Genomic DNA, 19778 nt, shown 5'->3' with positions numbered 1-19778 from the left:
ATATAAGAAAGATTTTAATGGAAGCGACCAAGATAGATAATGGAGAGAGAGAGAGAGAGAGAGAGAGAGAGAGAGAGAGAGAGAGAGAGAGAATTACCTCCACTAAAATGATCCACAAAGTCAAAATGGATGTATATAACCCCCCCCCCCCCTTTTGCAGCCATGGACCCCCCTAACTAAACCAGCCCAACAATACCGTAAGCTACCTCATGGGGGTCTTTGCCCATTCAACCCCCTAATAGGGGGCTGTGCGCCCATGGACCCCCCTAATGAAACAGACCAGCTATAGTGTAAGCTATCTAATGGGGGCCTTCTCCCCCTCAACAACTTAACAAAACTACAAAAAAACATCACACTTTCCCTCCTTATTATAAAAATTCCTTGATTGCTCGTTAACCATTTTAGAAAAAAATAAATTAACACTCACCAATGGGTTCCTCCTGTGTTCCTCGTCTTCTTCCCAGTCCTCCTCCTCCTCCTCTTCTTCGTTTGGTAGTGTCTGCAAATCAAGTTTGGTGTCAATTAACTGTGTAAACATCAAGCAGGTGAAGTCACTCAAATTTATCTATTTGTATATATTTCATGGTGGCAAAATTTAAATTATCAGTTTCATTTTCACCAGTGACACGAATTTGTGGCTGTTTTCCACAATAGAATTTCACTCTAATAAGTGAATCAGACCCCACAGAGATATTACCAGAGTGTGTAGGAATGAATACAAAGATAACCACATACTTTGATTTAACTCTAGGATGTCTCGTGGATCATCAATAAATAAAAAACAAAATATCTGGACAGGCCACTCTTGAGCCCGTTACCTTCAATGACACCCCAAAACAGTCCCTGCGCCAAGTGTGTAGCCCATATTTTGGTTGTGTTAGGTGTGCCTATTAGCAACTACTACTATTTTTACTGAACGAGGGACACATGATCCATATAAACCATTAATACTACCTAATAATATTAAACAAATTATATACGTGCTACCAGGGAATCATGAGGATTAATGTTATTGTAATTCTCACGTTTACTCAACCCTACTAAACCTATCCACCCCGCGCCCACCTAGCCTCCAGCAGGTGCCCACCCTGGCTCGCATAACCTTAGCAGGGCACGATAACAGAAAACCTTATTCCCGATAACCGATAACCGATAATGGAAAACCTTATCGGTGATAACCGATATTCGTTAACTGGAAACACGAATATAGGCAATAACCGATACCTGATATTAATCCACAACTCCGATACTAGCTAGCGACAAGTCCGATAGGCGAAAACGATACTATATTAATATTTCAAATAAAAAACATTGATGCATTCATATTTTCATTATCTGTATTTTTAAAAACTTACAAAATCTGAAAACCACACGTTGACACGTACACATGGACGGTAATACTAGAAACGCCTGAACCGGTGTTGTGTTATTTGGCGTCCCCACCGACAAACACTGGTCTCTCGTGAACTGCCCATGCTCAGACCACCAAGCGTAGACCTGAACAGTCTCACAAAGCTTTTTAACCGTAATTTAGAGTTGCTGGAAGGCTGAATCAGACATACAGTACCACTACCACCATCCCCGATGTTTCTAGATCGACACTCTGTACGAGTTGTATTTATATGTACAGAGTGTCGTTCTAGAAACAGCGAGGATGGTTGTACTGTATGTCTGATTCAGCCTTCCAGCAACTGCCCTTAATGTGTTAAAAAGCTTTGTGATGCTGTACAGGTCTATGCTTACTGGTCTGAACATGCGCAGTTCACGAGAGACCAGTGTTTGTTAACACAAGCGCCAGCTTTTGACGATGGGACACCAAATAACACAACACCGGGTGCCTTCAATATCATGGCATGCTCACAAACGAATATGGAATATCAAATTTGAGGCAGTGAATAATCATTTTGGGGGCAAAGTTAAATGATTTTTCTCTTTGACATATTGATTTTTGAGTCTAACATAAAAAAATAACCTAGTATTTTAATGTTGATGATCTAAGTACGAAATCTCTTCGCCAAAGATAATTCATACCCCCAAGTTTTTTCATAAAATACCGGGCACCCGGGCCACGCATGCGAGTAGGGAGGAGACAACGTTTGTTTTTTTTATCTGAGGCAGAAAAAAAGTAGCGATTATCACTAGTTTGGTTACAAAAATAACGAAGATACCGATATATATTTAAATAAGCAGCGGATGGCCGACAACCCGATTTTGTTATCAGCGATAAAGTATCGCGATAACGCCCAGCTATGCGCATAACTCACCACCCACCTTCCTGCAATTACAATGTAGTACTGCTAACACTTAATATAACACGTCACGTCGTAGGGTATTCGTATCTTACAATTTTACTGAACACCAGTCGACCTGTCCTCCCCCGCTCACCTCTGTTGCGCCTCCTCATTCCCAGTACTACTAAAATGGATTGGCTGAGGAGAAGCACCTTCCACAGGGAGAGTGTGTCAGTTTTCCCTGTTCCTCACTGGCTGACAGCCACTGATGAGGCTGCTGGCCAATACCAAATTTAAAGTGCATATTTCACACCTTTTCTTTCTCCTTATTTTCTCCATGCAAACAGTTTAATACTTACTAAAAAATGGTCATTATCGTAAGGAAATCTGTCTCAGGAAAACAAATAACCAGTGAGGCTGGCAAGGAGAGGAAGAGAGCTCACCATGCTGTGCCCAGTGACCATATTGACGTGTGTGTGTGTGTGTGTGTGTGTGTGTGTGATATACCCAATACCCACTACATATATAAATATATATATATATATATATATATATATATATATATATATATATATATATATATATATATATATATATATATGTAGGTACTCTCAGTGATTTTACTATACTAGGCTACTACTACTACTCACCTAGACTTACATGATGATTATGTTGAGTTTATGGCTGAAAGCTTGTTATATTCAATAGCGACATTTGAAATTTAGCGGCAATCTCGGACACAGAGGGCGCTGTTTTGGCCCGGCCGTAGTGAGTTTCTTTATGTGCACCATGTAATTCTGCATGTTTTCATATATAATACATGATGATTATGTTGAGTTTATGGCTGAAAGCTTGTTATATTCAATAGCGACATTTGAAATTTGGCGCCATGATCTCGGATACGGTGAGGTGTTGTTTTGGCCGTAGTGAGTTTCTTTATGTGCACCATTTAATTCTGCATGTTTTCATATATAAAATGATGATTATGCTGAGTTTATATCTGAAAGCTTGTTATATTCAATAGCGACATTTGAAATTTAGCGCTGCTGTGAGATCTCGGACAATGCAGGGCGCTGTTTTGGCCCGGCCGTAGTGAGTTTCTTTATGTGCACCATGTAATTCTGCATGTTTTCATATATAATACATGATGATTATGTTGAGTTTATGGCTGAAAGCTTGTTATATTCAATAGCGACATTTGAAATTTAGCAATGGCGATCTCGGACACAGCAGAGGGCGCTGTTTTGGCCTGGCCGTAGTGAGTTTCTTTATGTGCACCATGTAATTCTGCATGTTTTCATATATAATACATGATGATTATGTTGAGTTTATGGCTGAAAGCTTGTTATATTCAATAGCGACATTTGAAATTTAGCGCGCGTGGCGATCTCGGATACGGTGCCGGGTGTTGTTTTGGCCTGGCCGTAGTGAGTTTCTTTATGTGCACCATGTAATTCTGCATGTTTTCATATATAATACATGATGATTATGCTGAGTTTATGGCTGAAAGCTTGTTATATTCAATAGCGACATTTGAAATTTGGCGAGCGTGGCGATCTCGGATACGGCGCAGGGCACTGTTTTGGCCCGGCCGTAGTGAATTTCTTTATGTGCACCATGTAATTCTGCATGTTTTCATATATAATACATGATGATTATGTTGAGTTTATGGCTGAAACCTTGTTATATTCAATAGCGACATTTGAAATTTAGCGCTAATGTCGATCTCGGATACGGTGCGGGGTGTTGTTTTGGCCCGGCCGTAGTGAGTTTCTTTATGTGTACCATTTAATTCTGCATGTTTTCATATATAATACATGATGATTATGCTGAGTTTATGGCTGAAAGCTTGTTATATTCAATAGCAACATTTGAAATTTGGCGCATGGCGATCTCGGATACGGCGCAGGGCGCTGTTTTGGCCCGGCCGTAGTGAGTTTCTTTATGTGCACCATTTAATTCTGCATGTTTTCATATATAATACATGATGATTATGTTGAGTTTATGGCTGAAAGCTTGTTATATTCAATAGCGACATTTGAAATTTATGCCAGCGATCTCGGACACAGCAGAGGGCGCTGTTTTGGCCCGGCCGTAGTGAGTTTCTTTATGTGCACCATGTAATTCTGCATGTTTTCATATATAATACATGATGATTATGTTGAGTTTATGGCTGAAACCTTGTTATATTCAATAGCGACATTTGAAATTTTGCACTACAGGCGATCTCGGATACGGTGCAGGTGTTGTTTTGGCCTGGCCGTAGTGAGTTTCTTTATGTGCACCATTTAATTCTGCATGTTTTCATATATAAAATGATAATTATGCTGAGTTTATGGCTGAAAGCTTGCTATATTCAATAGCGACATTTGAAATTTGGCGGCGTGATCTCGGACACCGCTGAGGGCTCTGTTTTGGCCCGGCCGTAGTGAATTTCTTTGTGCACCATGTAATTCTGCATGTTTTCATATATAATACATGATGATTATGTTGAGTTTATGGCTGAAACCTTGTTATATTCAATAGCGACATTTGAAATTTAGCGCGAATGGCGATCTCGGATACGGTGCGGGGTGTTGTTTTGGCCCGGCCGTAGTGAGTTTCTTTATGTGTACCATTTAATTCTGCATGTTTTCATATATAATACATGATGATTATGCTGAGTTTATGGCTGAAAGCTTGTTATATTCAATAGCAACATTTGAAATTTGGCGCGAGTGGCGATCTCGGATACGGCGCTGGGCGCTGTTTTGGCCCGGCCGTAGTGAGTTTCTTTATGTGCACCATTTAATTCTGCATGTTTTCATATATAATACATGATGATTATGTTGAGTTTATGGCTGAAAGCTTGTTATATTCAATAGCGACATTTGAAATTTAGCGCGATTGGCGATCTCGGATACTGCTGTGGGAGCTGTTTTGGCCCGGCCGTAGTGAGTTTCTTTATGTGCACCATTTAATTCTGCATGTTTTCATATATAATACATGATGATTATGTTGAGTTTATGGCTGAAAGCTTGTTATATTCAATAGCGACATTTGAAATTTAAGCTGGCGATCTCGGACACAGCAGAGGGCGCTGGTTTGGCCCGGCCGTAGTGAGTTTCTTTATGTGCACCATGTAATTCTGCATGTTTTCATATATAATACATGATGATTATGTTGAGTTTATGGCTGAAAGCTTGTTATATTCGATAGCGACATTTGAAATTTGGCGCGGCGATCTCGGATACGTAACGAGGTGTTGTTTTGGCCTGGCCGTAGTGAGTTTCTTTATGTGCACCATTTAATTCTGCATGTTTTCATATATAAAAATGATGATTATGCTGAGTTTATGGCTGAAAGCTTGTTATATTCAATAGCGACATTTGAAATTTATGCAAGGCGATCTCGGACACAGCAGAGGGCGCTGTTTTGGCCTGCCGTAGTGAGTTTCTTTATGTGCACCATGTAATTCTGCATGTTTTCATATATAATACATGATGATTATGTTGAGTTTATGGCTGAAAGCTTGTTATATTCGATAGCGACATTTGAAATTTGGCACACGCGGCGATCTCGGATACGGTGCGAGGTGTTGTTTTGGCCTGGCCGTAGTGAGTTTCTTTATGTGCACCATTTAATTCTGCATGTTTTCATATATAAAAATAATGATTATGCTGAGTTTATGGCTGAAAGCTTGTTATATTCAATAGCGACATTTGAAATTTGGCGAGCGTGGCGATCTCGGATACGGCGCAGGGCACTGTTTTGGCCCGGCCGTAGTGAATTTCTTTATGTGCACCATGTAATTCTGCATGTTTTCATATATAATACATGATGATTATGTTGAGTTTATGGTTGAAACCTTGTTATATTCAATAGCGACATTTGAAATTTAGCGCGAATGGCGATCTCGGATACGGTCGGTGTTGTTTTGGCCCGGCCGTAGTGAGTTTCTTTGTACCATTTAATTCAACATGTTTTCATATATAATACATGATGATTATGCTGAGTTTATGGCTGAAAGCTTGTTATATTCAATAGCAACATTTGAAATTTGGCGTGGCGATCTCGGATACGGCGCAGGGCGCTGTTTTGCCCGGCCGTAGTGAGTTTCTTTATGTGCACCATTTAATTCTGCATGTTTTCATATAATACATGATGATTATGTTGAGTTTATGGCTGAAAGCTTGTTATATTCAATAACGACATTTGAAATTTAGCTGCTGGCGATCTCGGACACAGCAGAGGGCGCTGTTTTGGCCCGTAGTGAGTTTCTTTATGTGCACCATGTAATTCTGCATGTTTTCATATATAATACATGATGATTATGTTGAGTTTATGGCTGAAACCTTGTTATATTCAATAGCGACATTTGAAATTTGGCACACGGCGATCTCGGATAATGCGAGGTGTTGTTTTGGCCTGGCCGTAGTGAGTTTCTTTATGTGCACCATTTAATTCTGCATGTTTTCATATATAAAATGATAATTATGCTGAGTTTATGGCTGAAAGCTTGTTATATTCAATAGCGACATTTGAAATTTGGCGGCGTGATCTCGGATACGGCGAGGGCACTGTTTTGGCCCGGCCGTAGTGAATTTTTATGTGCACCATGTAATTCTGCATGTTTTCATATATAATACATGATGATTATGTTGAGTTTATGGCTGAAACCTTGTTATATTCAATAGCGACATTTGAAATTTAGCGCGAATGGCGATCTCGGATACGGTAAGAGGCGTTGTTTTGGCCCGGCCGCAGTGAGTTTCTTTATGTGTACCATTTAATTCTGCATGTTTTCATATATAATACATGATGATTATGCTGAGTTTATGGCTGAAAGCTTGTTATATTCAATAGCGACATTTGAAATTTTGCGCGTGGCGATCTCGGATACGGCAGGGCGCTGTTTTGGCCCGCCGAGTGAGTTTCTTTATGTGCACCATTTAATTCTGCATGTTTTCATATATAATACATGATGATTATGTTGAGTTTATGGCTGAAAGCTTGTTATATTCAATAGCGACATTTGAAATTTAAGGGCGATCTCGGACACAGCAGAGGGCGCTGTTTTGGCCCGGCCGTAGTGAGTTTCTTTATGTGCACCATGTAATTCTGCATGTTTTCATATATAATACATGATGATTATGTTGAGTTTATGGCTGAAAGCTTGTTATATTCAATAGCGACATTTGAAATTTGGCACTCGTGGCGATCTCGGATACGGTGCGAGGTGTTCTTTGGCCTGGCCGTAGTGAGTTTCTTTATGTGCACCATTTAATTCTGCATGTTTTCATATATAAAATGATGATTATGCTGAGTTTATGGCTGAAAGCTTGTTATATTCAATAGCGACATTTGAAATTTGGCGGCGTGGCGATCTCGGATACGGCAGGGCCCTGTTTTGGCCCGGCCGTAGTGAATTTCTTTATGTGCACCATGTAATTCTGCATGTTTTCATATATAATACATGATGATTATGTTGAGTTTATGGCTGAAACCTTGTTATATTCAATAGCGACATTTGAAATTTAGCGAATGGCGATCTCGGATACGGTAAAGGGTGTTGTTTTGGCTCGGCCATAGTGAGTTTCTTTATGTGTACCATTTAATTCTGCATGTTTTCATATAAAATACATGATGATTATGCTGAGTTTATGGCTGAAAGCTTGTTATATTCAATAGCGACATTTGAAATTTGGCGCGTGGCGATCTCGGATACGGCGCAGGGCGCTGTTTTGGCCCGGCCGTAATGAGTTTCTTTATGTGCACCATTTAATTCTGCATGTTTTCATATATAATACATGATGATTATGTTGAGTTTATGGCTGAAAGCTTGTTATATTCAATAGCGACATTTGAAATTTAGTGCTGGCGATCTCAGACACAGCAGAGGGCGCTGTTTTGGCCCGGCCGTAGTGAGTTTCTTTATGTGCACCATGTAATTCTGCATGTTTTCATATATAATACATGATGATTATGTTGAGTTTATGGCTGAAAGCTTGTCATATTCAATAGCGACATTTGAAATTTAGCGCGCGTGGCGATCTCGGATACAGTGCGGGGTGTTGTTTTGGCCTGGCCGTAGTGAGTTTCTTTATGTGTACCATTTAATTCTGCATGTTTTCATATATAATACATGATGATTATGTTGAGTTTATGGCTGAAAGCTTGTCATATTCAATAGCGACATTTGAAATTTAGCGCGCGTGGCGATCTCGGATACGGCGCAGGGTGTTGTTAAGGTTTTTCATTATCAGTTATCGGTTATCGGGAATAAGGTTTTCTGTTATCGTGCCCTGCTATGGCGGAGACGCTGTCTTTCTCCTCAGTCTGAAGCTAGCCAGCACTGTGAGTGGAACGTTTCTCTGGAATACACACACTGCATTTTGACCCCTACTATGGCACCCAAGCATCCTTCCACCTCGTCCAGTGACATAAGAACATAGGAGTCTGCAAGAGGCCGGTAGACCTGCACGAGGCAGCTCCTCTGAACCTTGGCTCCCGTGTATCTAACCCTACCTAATATCGCTGTCCATGACGCATCAACAAAGTGATGGTGGTGAGTGTTTTTGTTGTGTCAGTGACTTACAAATGTAATGTAGCAATTCTTTCTTTAGAAAACTTTAACTTAACCCGGTGGTGGCAGGGATCATGTTTCTTAATGGTCCCTCCAAGCAAGAAAAATGAGAAAAAATCACCCCTCACACAAACCATTTCATATTATATATCAAAGCATTTGTGATCAGTTTGTGTGTTACTTTCCTCTCTGTCAAAGGCTGTAAAATAAGGCAAAAAGTAAGCAGAAAAATATATATCTACCCTTGCAGGTGAAAATATAGCCTGTTAGCTTTTGAGACCAAACCATGTAGTGAGCCTCCTCCTCCCTCCCTGCTGGCTAGGCTTCCTTTTAATATGTATTTCCACACATGATGTGGCCAATATTAGGAGTCTTTTTCACACCAATATTTACTGTATAATGATGACTTGACTCCTGCATTAGCACCGGTGAGTGAGTTAGGGGCTTAAGGAACTTTGATGCCAGGATTGGAGGTGACTTATTCCTGGGTTTAAACTTATACAAAATCAGGTTGGCGACATGTCTGTGGTAAGTCCCTTGTACAATAAGAAATATTACTTTCCTCTCTGTCAAGGGCTGAATAAATAAATCAAATTAATCTAACTATATTATAAAGCAAAACCAATCTTGCATGCATAATATGTATCCAGTGCATAGTAAGCACTTTGGCAAACATAATCATGCACCCTATGCTTAACACGGTAGCTGCGGGGATCATGTTTCTTACCCGGTAGCAGAGACGGGCCAAATTTGTGGCTTTACCGTGTAGCAGCAACGGGCCAAATTTGTGGCTTTACCGTGTAGCAGCAACGGGCCAAATTTGTGGCTTTACCGTGTAGCAGCAACGGGCCAAATTTGTGGCTTTACCGTGTAGCAGCAACGGGCCAAATTTGTGGCTTTACCGTGTAGCAGCAACGGGACAAATTTGTGGCTTTACCGTGTAGCAGCAACGGGCCAAATTTTTGGCTTTACCGTGTAGCAGCAATGGGCCAAATTTGTGGCTTTACCGTGTAGCAGCAACGGGACAAATTTGTGCCATGATTTAAACCCCCCAAAATAGATGATGTGTAAACTGATCACAAATGCTTTGATATGTATTATGAAATGGTTTGTGAGGGATGATTTTTTCTCATTTTTCTCGCTTGGGGGGACCACTGAAACATGATTCCTGCTGCTACCACCACCACTGGGTTAAAAGGCCTTTCCCTCTAAGCAAGGGGAGGTAGTGAACATTTTACAACACGCTGGGTTACTAAGTGAGCTGCTGAACATTTTACAGCTCAATATAACGGGTTCGCCCTTTGGGGGCTTCTGGCGGGGGTAATGAAGGCAGGGCAGGAAGTGAGTGGAGAAAGCTTACCTATTTCTCCAAGCTGCTGAAAAGCTTGTTGGTGAAGAATTACTTGTCGGTGAAGAGACTGTTGTTGAGGTGAGGAGTGCCCTGTGTTATGGAACCTCCCGGCACTGCTACACCAACCTGCAAATATGTGTCCACTCTCAAAGTCTTGTACTGGGAAAGACAGCATGGGATAATATATTATAAAATCTCTCTCTCTATCAAGGGCTGTATAATATAAGATAATTAATTGATACTCTCTCTCTCATATTTGTTTTTTTACATCCTTTTCTTCCTCTACCCTCCCTCTCTCTTTCTCCTTTCATAACTCTATACATACAGCCAGGCCTATACTTTGAGGCAGTGCCAACATTGCTAGACTGTTGACTGTTGACTTCCAACACAAAATCTGTCTCCTGGTCCCCAATAACGAGATTCATTTATATTTATCATTAACCTGGTGGTGGTAGCAGGTGGAAAGTGGAAAGTTTTGTTTAGTGGACAGCGCAACATCTGTGGTCATATGCCGGAGAGAGACAGAAGGGGAAGGAATTATAGGAGAAGGGAACAGATTCCAGGAGACGGGACACAACCCCCGATTAATACCTGGTACACTGCTGGGTGGACAGGGGCGTAGGGTATTGGAAAAGCCGCCCAAATTTTTCCACTCCGCCCGGGAATCGAACCCGGGCTCTCTCAGTTGTGAGCCGAGTGTGCTAACCACTGAACCACGAAGCCCCATAGGGCTGCATGCGGGTGACCACACTAAACTCAGCGATGTGTTTGAAAGCTGAAGCAGTCCGCTGGAGACCTTGCTCTTAGTGTGAAGGGGGAAGGGAGGGGGGGTCAGTTTAGTTAGTTATCAGGTAGTTTAGTTAGCTATAGTCCATGGACTCTTATAGTATATCGGCTTGTGTATAAAAGCCATATTTTCATATAGAATCTTGGCAACAAGTTTTATTATCATCTAAATACATCATCAAACAGGGAAAATTATGTTGCCAGTTTTTCTGTGTGGTCCCAGACTGATTTTCAGCATCAACAAATAATATCGTAAAAATTCCGCAAAAATAACATATTTTCAAATTATTTACAGTGTGTAACAATTTTAAATGGCCATAATTATCCAGTTTTGGAAAATATGTGATAAAGACTAATAGTGTGTGACTATTTTGTACTTATGGTATAAATGTTCACCAAAAGATTCTGCTTCTAGCAACTTAACAAGTAATTCTTATTGCAAAAGAATAACACAAATGTTAATGATCCGCTGTTTCAAGTTACAGCCACAAATGTCCACGACGTCAGTCCTCTTCAATATCCTGGCCATCTGTGATAGGATTAGTGTTCTGGCATGTGTCATCTCCTGTACAGTTGCACAATTCAGTGCACACAAGATTATTTTGTCTGCAAGAGCATCTGCGCGAACACTTGTTGGCTGAATCGATGTTAGTGGATCCGCAGTTGCATCGAATGAGTTGAAGAACTGCTTCTGGAGCTGGTGCTTCCTTTGATAGCAGTGGCATCAGTTTGTCATGTTGCATTTGCCATCCGAGCATGAGAGGATTTGGTATGACTGGATTTAAGACCAGGTCTTGTGACCAAACACTTGCTTGAATATGTGCGCGTCGGATGTGCTCGAGCCAAGCTCCATGTGTAGGTGGTAACATGTCTACTCCTTGGTCAGATCTCAGCCTTTTGAAGAGGTACCACCTGAGATTCTTTGCCTTGGGGATATGGAGTTGCTTAGGACAGAAGAGTGAGCATAAGAATTCTTCACACCCTTCGACCACACTATCTGATGGTTCGGCTCCTTCTCCAAGCCCATTCAGTGCAGCAAGTACGGTTGAACTGGCATTAAGGAAAGCTTTGAAGCATCCTTTTTCCTTTGCCTTGTATATGCCCAGTTGTATCGCATCCAGTCAGCGCATGCCATTTGATCAAAGCTGATGCTTTGTCGGAACCAAGCTTGTCATAGATGGGTTTCAGCTGGATGATGCGACGGCGTTCTCCGGTGCCCATGATCATTGCTGGTCGCGTACCAAGCATTGGCACCTACGAAGAGCCAAGAGCAGAACATCAGTGTCCTGTGAGTATATGTGGACTTCAAATCGTGTTCCTGCTACTTCTACAGCGTGTAATATCATCAGAGTGTCAGCTTCTTCGTGGGTGCTTACACCTGTAGATACATGACATTCAGAGTTTGTCATAATGCTGCTGCGTGTCACGGTTACTAGGTTCTTGGTAGTACTCTGGTTGATGAGTTGTTGTGCCAGGTACAAAGTGAGTGAATCCTTTGTCTCATTGCTTGCAAGAAATGTACCTTTGTCTTTGATACAAGTTGCATCTTCTACAATGTAGGAATTGATTCCCTTGGGCTTGCCTCTGCGGCTCTCCGTGTGCCCTCCTTGAGTGAAGATACTATGGTGTAATTATCAAAGATGATCCTCACTTGGCCATAACCTCGAGCTTTTGAGTCAATCAACTTGACATATGATGTGCCTAAATCCTTGCAGTTTTTGACGTTCTTGACAGCCATCAACTCATGCAATACAGCCATGCCATCAACTACAAGACAGAAACCCTCGTTTTCATCGTTGGTGCCCTGAGCATTGGTTCCTGGGGTTGTATTGTCATCTGGCTCCAGAAGGTTCTCCAGCAGGTGGATTACCATGCTCTTGTCAGTGGTCGGGTGGATTGCTCCATCTGGTTATGTACACAAACTCGTGGGTGCCAATCACTTCCTCTAAGTTGATGTCATCCCTTGAGGATCGTGCTATCACCAGCATCCTAGCAAACAGTGATGATGTTGCTTTCAGTGTGATCACTTGGGAACCGGCTTTCAGTTTAATTTCCTTGGCAGTTGCTGACCAAGACAGCAGTTTAACCTTTGTCATCTTGGCCCACAGGTTTCCATTGCCAATCAGACGATCTTCAATGAAACTTCTGTATGCATCCATGCCAATCTGCTCTGTGGACAGAATGCTTTCTTTGATGTTGTCGGGAATGATCTCCTTCGACAGAAGCTTGAACATCCGACCTGTCGTTGCATCACTGGCGGGCCCAGTCTCAGTTCCTTTTGATCCACTAAAGATGTTCCATGGCGACAGTACCTTCTTCAGTTGTGTGATTGCCTGTTCCTGGCGACGAACTTTGGCCTGAGAGAGGCAGTGGTGCTGTTGTTGTATTGTAGCACTGTTAGACACTGCTGCCAGTTGTTCACTGGAAGCAATGCGTGCCAACTCAGGACCAGTGAGACAGAACTTCAGCAAAGTCTTTGGGTTTGATGTTATTCCAGAGATTCCTCCTTGACCTTTGGTAGATTTATTTTGATGCTCCATTGCCTGGTCTACTGCAATACGAGTGAACGGGATAGTGTTGCTTGTATTCACTGTGAAGTCACCATTTACAAACTCTTGCCAAATCATTGGATCTGTGGTTTGTATCTCTTGCATTCGAGCTATGTATTCGGGTATGTTCTGCGCATAATATATACCTACCTTTATAGTGCCACAATACCCCAAAAACTACAAAAATGTCATGCAGAAACATATCTAAACCTATATGTATGTAGGCGCTATTTTCCAATCTTGATCGAACTGCTCGATTTTAGTGACTTTAGTTTCTGTAGTAGAAAGTCATGTGGGACCAAATGAAAAAACTGGCAACATATTTTTCTATGTTCACAATACTACCTGGAACATTTTCAACACAGTTGCCAAGATTCTATATAAAAAAATAACAACATTAAATTTTCCAACACAACCGGATATACTATTAACTTGAGCCCTGTGGCCTGGCCCGGGGAACCCCCCCATTGTTTACAGACCTAGCGATGACCTGCGATCTGTTATGTTAGCTATTTATGGAGTACATATACAGTCAAACCTCGATTTACGAGTTTAATTCATTCAAGAATAATGCTCGCACACCAAAACACTCGAAAACCAAAACAAATTTCCCCATTGAAATTAATGTAAATCCATTAATGCGTCTCATATCTCAAAAAAACTATTTACGTAAGAACCATCTTACATGTTATTTTTTTACAGAATTGACGTTATCTTACTAACAAGTAGAGATGATAAAGATATGAAACACAAGTCAAAGTGTTACGGTTGTTTCGGAGACTCCATAACCGCTGGCCATGCTTGAGGTGCAGGCTTCACCCCAGGGTTTAGCAGGTGGTTCCCCTATTCTCGGGGCACCGGAACTACACCCGACCACCAACGTGAAGCTAACTCGACATATCGTCCGAGATGGAGGGTGAACGAGAGTCAGTCACGTCCAGGAGGGCATACAAGATACCTCTCCATTAACATGAGTTGCAATAGCAATGATATTAATGACAATAATAATTACAAGATTATTTAATACTAAGCTATTCTAACCTAAAACTTATTCAAACCTAGCCATACTTTTTTTCTTTTTCCTTACCTCCCTTGGCTGGGCATGGTGGTGGGCCCAAGCCGGCAAGTGTTTATAGCGGCCCCATCTTGCTTTCCCTTGGACAGTCCCATACAGTCCAGGATGATGGTGGTGGTCTTCAGGACAAGTAGTCTGTGGCAGCGACAGATTCAAACCCTCATCATCCATGACGTAGCGAACGCAGGACCGGCACGCTAACCACTCAGCCACCGTCTCCTTCCCCAGCCTGTGTTCCGACGCCAAATATGCAAAAAGTAAAAACATATGCTTCAATGTGTCATCCCAGACAATATATATAAAGAGAATTAAATCTAAGCCATCCTAACCTAACCAAACTTTAATTAAACTAATCTAGTCTTAGCAAGCCACTATCAAAACACAATATAAACAGAAATGTATCTCCAGGTGTCCCCCCCAAGACCATATATTTAGAGAATTAAATCTAAGCTATCCTAACCTGCCCAAACTTGCTGAGCTATCCTAACAAGACCTAACTTAACCCGGTAGTAACAAGGGCCCAAATTTGTGGCTTTACAGTGTACCAGCGACGGGCCAAATTCTTGCCATGATATGTAACTTGATATATTAAGAAGGATATAAACCCCACCACTGACCATCAGGATCCACCGGGAAGAAGCCTACCGGCGCAATAGGCCAAGACGTAAAAATAAATAATAAATAAATAAATAAATAAATAGATGATCCATAAACTGATCACAAATGCATTGATATATATTATGAAGTGGTTTGTGTGAGTGATGATTTTTTTCTCATTTTTCTCGCTTTGAGGGAAAGGCCTTTAACCCAGTGGTAGCAGCAGGGATCATGTTTCTTAATGGTCCCTCCAAGCGAGAAAAATGGAGAAAAATCACCCCTCACACAAACCATTTCATGTTATATATAAAGCATTTGTGATCAGATTATGTATCATCTATTTTGGGGGGTTTATATCATGGCACAAATTTGGCCCGTCGCTGCTACACGGTAAAGCCACAAATTTGGCCCATCGCTGCTACACGGTAAAGACACAAATTTGACCCATCGCTGCTACCAAGTTAAGAAACATGATCCCCACAGCTACTGGGTTAGCCATATACCTGCCGTGCGCTCTACTACCACAATGAAATAAAAAAAAATATATACAGCGTTGCACCCCAAGACAATATTTTAAGAGGCGGTGAGTATGGAGATGACCGTAGCCACCTCTCCCGCCAGTGACATCAACGGCAGTGTGGTGAGAGGCCTATCCTGCCTATCTATCCTAAACAAGTGGGTGTTATTCCAGAAAAAACACCCAAGTCTCATCACTTCACACTTATTTATATATTCAAGGGCTGAAAAATATCGGAAACATTAACAAAAAAAATGCTCGGTCAGCACTAAGTTATCCTAACCTTGGATTAAACTTAGATTTTAACGTAACCTCCTGTGAGACCAAGATAAAAATTGACAGACAAAATAGGTCGATTCCGGCCCTCGCAGTATCATGAGCAGACCTCCAGAATAACACCCGATGGTCTAGGATAAAAAAGTTGGAAAATTTCATTTAGTTGGCGCAACATCTGTGGTCATATGCCGGAGAGAGACAGAAGGGGAAGGAATTAAAGAAGGGAATAGATCCCAGGAGACGGGACACAACCCCCGATTAATACCTGGTACACTGCTGGGTGGACAGGGGCATAGGGTATCGGAAAAGCCTCCCAAATTTTCCCGCTCTGCCCGGGAATCGAACCCAGGCTCTCTCGGTAGTGAGCCGAGTGTGCTAACTGCTAACCACTGCACCACGAAGCCCCCAGGTCTAGGATAAGATACTGGTCATCAATAAGTTATCCTAACCTTGGATTAAACTTAGATTTTAACCTTAACCTCCTGTGAGAACAAAGTAAATATTGACAGGCATAGGTTCATGCCAGCCTTCGCAGTACCAGGAGCATGTATAACTCTAGAATGACACCCGATGGTCTAGGGTAAGCACATGTGGTCAAGGCAACAACGCTAACCTACATATTCCCCCTTAGAGTTAATAGGTTCACCACCCCGGGTCATCACCACCACATGCATCACCTAAAACCACCACAATCACCATCAATACCACCTCAGACACACATGAAATCACAACCATGTCGATGAAAACGCAAAACAATCAAGAGAAATAACACTGAAATAAATAAATCTGAAAAATTCGTAAAATTCACCCCGCCCGCTAGACGAGTCACCCTTAAAACACTTCTAGCTCACGTTAACCTTCAATATTTCCTGAGTAACACAACCCACACCTCATATCTGCAATAATACAACACAAATACACCCTAATCCTTAATATAGGAGTGCCCAGGCATCTTACACTGGTCAAAACTCACGGATATAAGGTCACGTACGGTTCGCTCCATCCGCCGGTTACGCCCTTATGACCTCACCGCTAAACGCCCATAATTCAATATTTAAGACCCTCACACCTCATTTGACCCCATCCATTAGGTCATTCAGCTTAGTTCTCCCTCTCATAGCGTTCAAAGTTCTTAGGTGTTATTGATAACTGAGAAAATACGTCACTTATGGTTCGCTCCATCCGCCGGTTACGCCCTTATGACCTCACCGCTAAACGCCCATAATTCAATATTTAAGACACTCACACCTCATTTGACCCCATAAATTAGGTCATTCATCTCAGTTCTCCCTATCATAGTGCCCGAAGGTCTTAGAGGTCATTAATAATTAAGGTCATATATGGAGCCGGACACCCCAAGCCAGTTATATACGTGACCTTTCTGACCTTACCGGCTTATATCCCGCTCTCCAACTTCACACACAGGAATGCAATGCACGTGTCGCCCTGCCCCTCAAGCCCCGTGCCGCCACGTACTCTACTTTACCGGAAATCAGTAAAAAACGATGAGCTTCTGAACGACCACGGCGGCCATTGAAATAAGGTCACACGGTCGCCTTTGTGAGCTCACCCCTAAACCTAATTCATTGTTTACGACATTCACGCCTCATCTGACCACATATATCAGGTCAATCCCCCTTAATTCTTCACTCTGTAGAGGTCAAAGGGCTTACTGGGTATCGATGATAAAAGTTCACACGTTAAGCTGATGGCCGCCTCTTATCTTGCATATATCACACATTTTCCGCCTTTTCCCCACATCACCGCTTGACCTCAAGAAGCATAGTGACCTTATATGTCATGACCTCAAGCCCCGTCTCGGTATACCCAGTAGTTTAAGAGAAAAAAAATATATATATACAAATATTTCCCTCACCAAACCGCGCCGCCATCTTACACCGAGGCCCCGCGGTCAGCCCACATTTAAATCCCCTTTTGATCACGTTCATCACACTTCTCGCCGTTATCGCCCATGTCAGAACAAGCACAAGGCATTCCTCACCTCTTTGATCTCCATGGCGTGTCTTTACAGCGGCGGCTAAGTCCCACGGAATCACATAAAACAGACATGACTCGTAATGGCGTCTAGACGGAGCAAATCCACAGGGAGAAAGGCTAGTCACGTGATCATAAGGGAATAACTTCGCCGCCAACTTCCACGAAATAGCTCTCACATGTTTACCTTCCCATTTTTTCCATATTTCAGTGTCATTTCTATCGTTCTATGACCCTATTTCGTCTCCAATACACGGCACAAACATCAGAGAAACATTTGTTATCACTGGAAGGCTAAATAACAAAGGAATAGGCTTGATTATTGACAGAATTATAGCAGACGTTATTTTCCCTCATTCCTTGCATCTATGGTCCGTGTGTCTGGTGTATTATTACCTTACAGGCAATATTAACCCTTATAAAGATCACGGGTGGACAAATAACATCAAAATAAGGCAAATCAATCAGTCTTTCTGGTGTGTGATGAGGTATCTTTCAACGAGTTATTTCGCACGGAAAAACGACACCACTGCTGCTCTTGCTCTTGCTGTAATTTGGGTCTGGGTCTTGACACTTTGCGAACGAAACTGCAGAAAGTGTAAAATTCTATCACCCTTCAGGACGGGTTTACAATATGATAGAATGAGCTTATAATTTAATTATGTGGGAATAATGGCTTCAGGGAGTTCTTAATACACTTAGTAATCTCCCTTAAGTGAAGCATGGAGGGAGGGAGAGAGAGATAGAGGGAGGGAGGGAGGAAGGGGAATGAATCACGTATTAATTAGATCTTAAAGCCATTGGTTACAACGTTTCTTCCTGTATAAAATGGTAATTATATCGCTTTTTCTCTTTAATTAAACCTAAAACCGTGTAAATAATGGCTTTGAAATGTTTAATAAGGGAAGATGGACGTTGGAACAGGAAAACTCATTCATTGTTGTACCTCAAAGCTAATTGTTCCAACCTTTACATAGATTTACATAGAAAATCAGACCACACAGACCCCATGGTCCAGACTTGGTGGTCTGTCCTTAAACCTAAGTGATTTTACATTAATCAGAAGACTCCAAAACGTTGCATTTCTACTCTAGTTGATATTAAGTTGAAGGATATATGCTGAAATGCTATATCTTATGCTATCAAGCTGATTTAAGCTTACGGTCACATGCTGACTTCATGATGCATGCTGACTTGAAATAAAGGTCACAATATATGCAGTAAGTTGAGTTCAATGACGGCATTGTTCACTTGTAACTCCTATGCTGAGCCTATAAAAAGTCAGCATTGAAAGAGATAGCCATGCTGACTCGATCTTATGCAAGCTGATTTAAACTTATGGCCATGCTGACTCATATGCTAATCTTAACTTAAATCCATGTTGAACTCCGAACTCAGCATATCAAGAAAACGATCATGCTGTCATATATAGACCACCATGCTGAGCTCAGAGTGGCTATACAGACTGAAATCAGTAACTCTTTAATGCATGCTGAGTTCAAAATAGGATCAGCATTGAGAAACAGCTAGTAGCCATCCTGTAGTAGTAGTAGTAGTAGTAGTAGTAGTAGTAGTAGTAGTAGTAGTAGTAGTAGTAGTAGTAATAGTAGTAATAGTAGTAGTAGTAGTAATAGTAGTAGTAGTAGTAGTAGTAGTAGTAGTAGTAGTAGTAGTAGTAGTAGTAGTAGTAGTAGTAGTAGTAGTAGTAGTAGTAGTAGTAGTAGTAGTAGTAGTAGTAGTAGTAGTAGTAGTAGTAGTAGTAGTAGTAGTAGTAGTAGTAGTAGTAGTAGTAGTAGTAGTAGTAGTAGTAGTAGTAGTAGTAGTAGTAGTAGTAGT

At 41.5% G+C, this 19778-nt stretch overlaps 1 long non-coding RNA gene across 1 annotated transcript; it reads right to left on the bottom strand.

The window, feature by feature from the left end:
- Positions 1-332: 332 nt before the first annotated feature.
- On the bottom strand, positions 333-18080 carry LOC126992968 (uncharacterized). Its single transcript, XR_007747201.1, has 4 exons — positions 17950-18080; positions 14570-14786; positions 10157-10273; positions 333-499 (listed from the first exon to the last, which is right to left on the bottom strand). It is a non-coding gene; the product is annotated as an uncharacterized LOC126992968 (long non-coding RNA).
- Positions 18081-19778: the final 1698 nt, after the last annotated feature.

The sequence above is a fragment of the Eriocheir sinensis genome, unplaced genomic scaffold (genome assembly GCF_024679095.1).
Source record: "Eriocheir sinensis breed Jianghai 21 unplaced genomic scaffold, ASM2467909v1 Scaffold532, whole genome shotgun sequence".
Taxonomy (NCBI): Eukaryota; Metazoa; Arthropoda; class Malacostraca; order Decapoda; family Varunidae; genus Eriocheir; species Eriocheir sinensis.
This window is presented reverse-complemented; position numbering and strand designations above follow the sequence as displayed.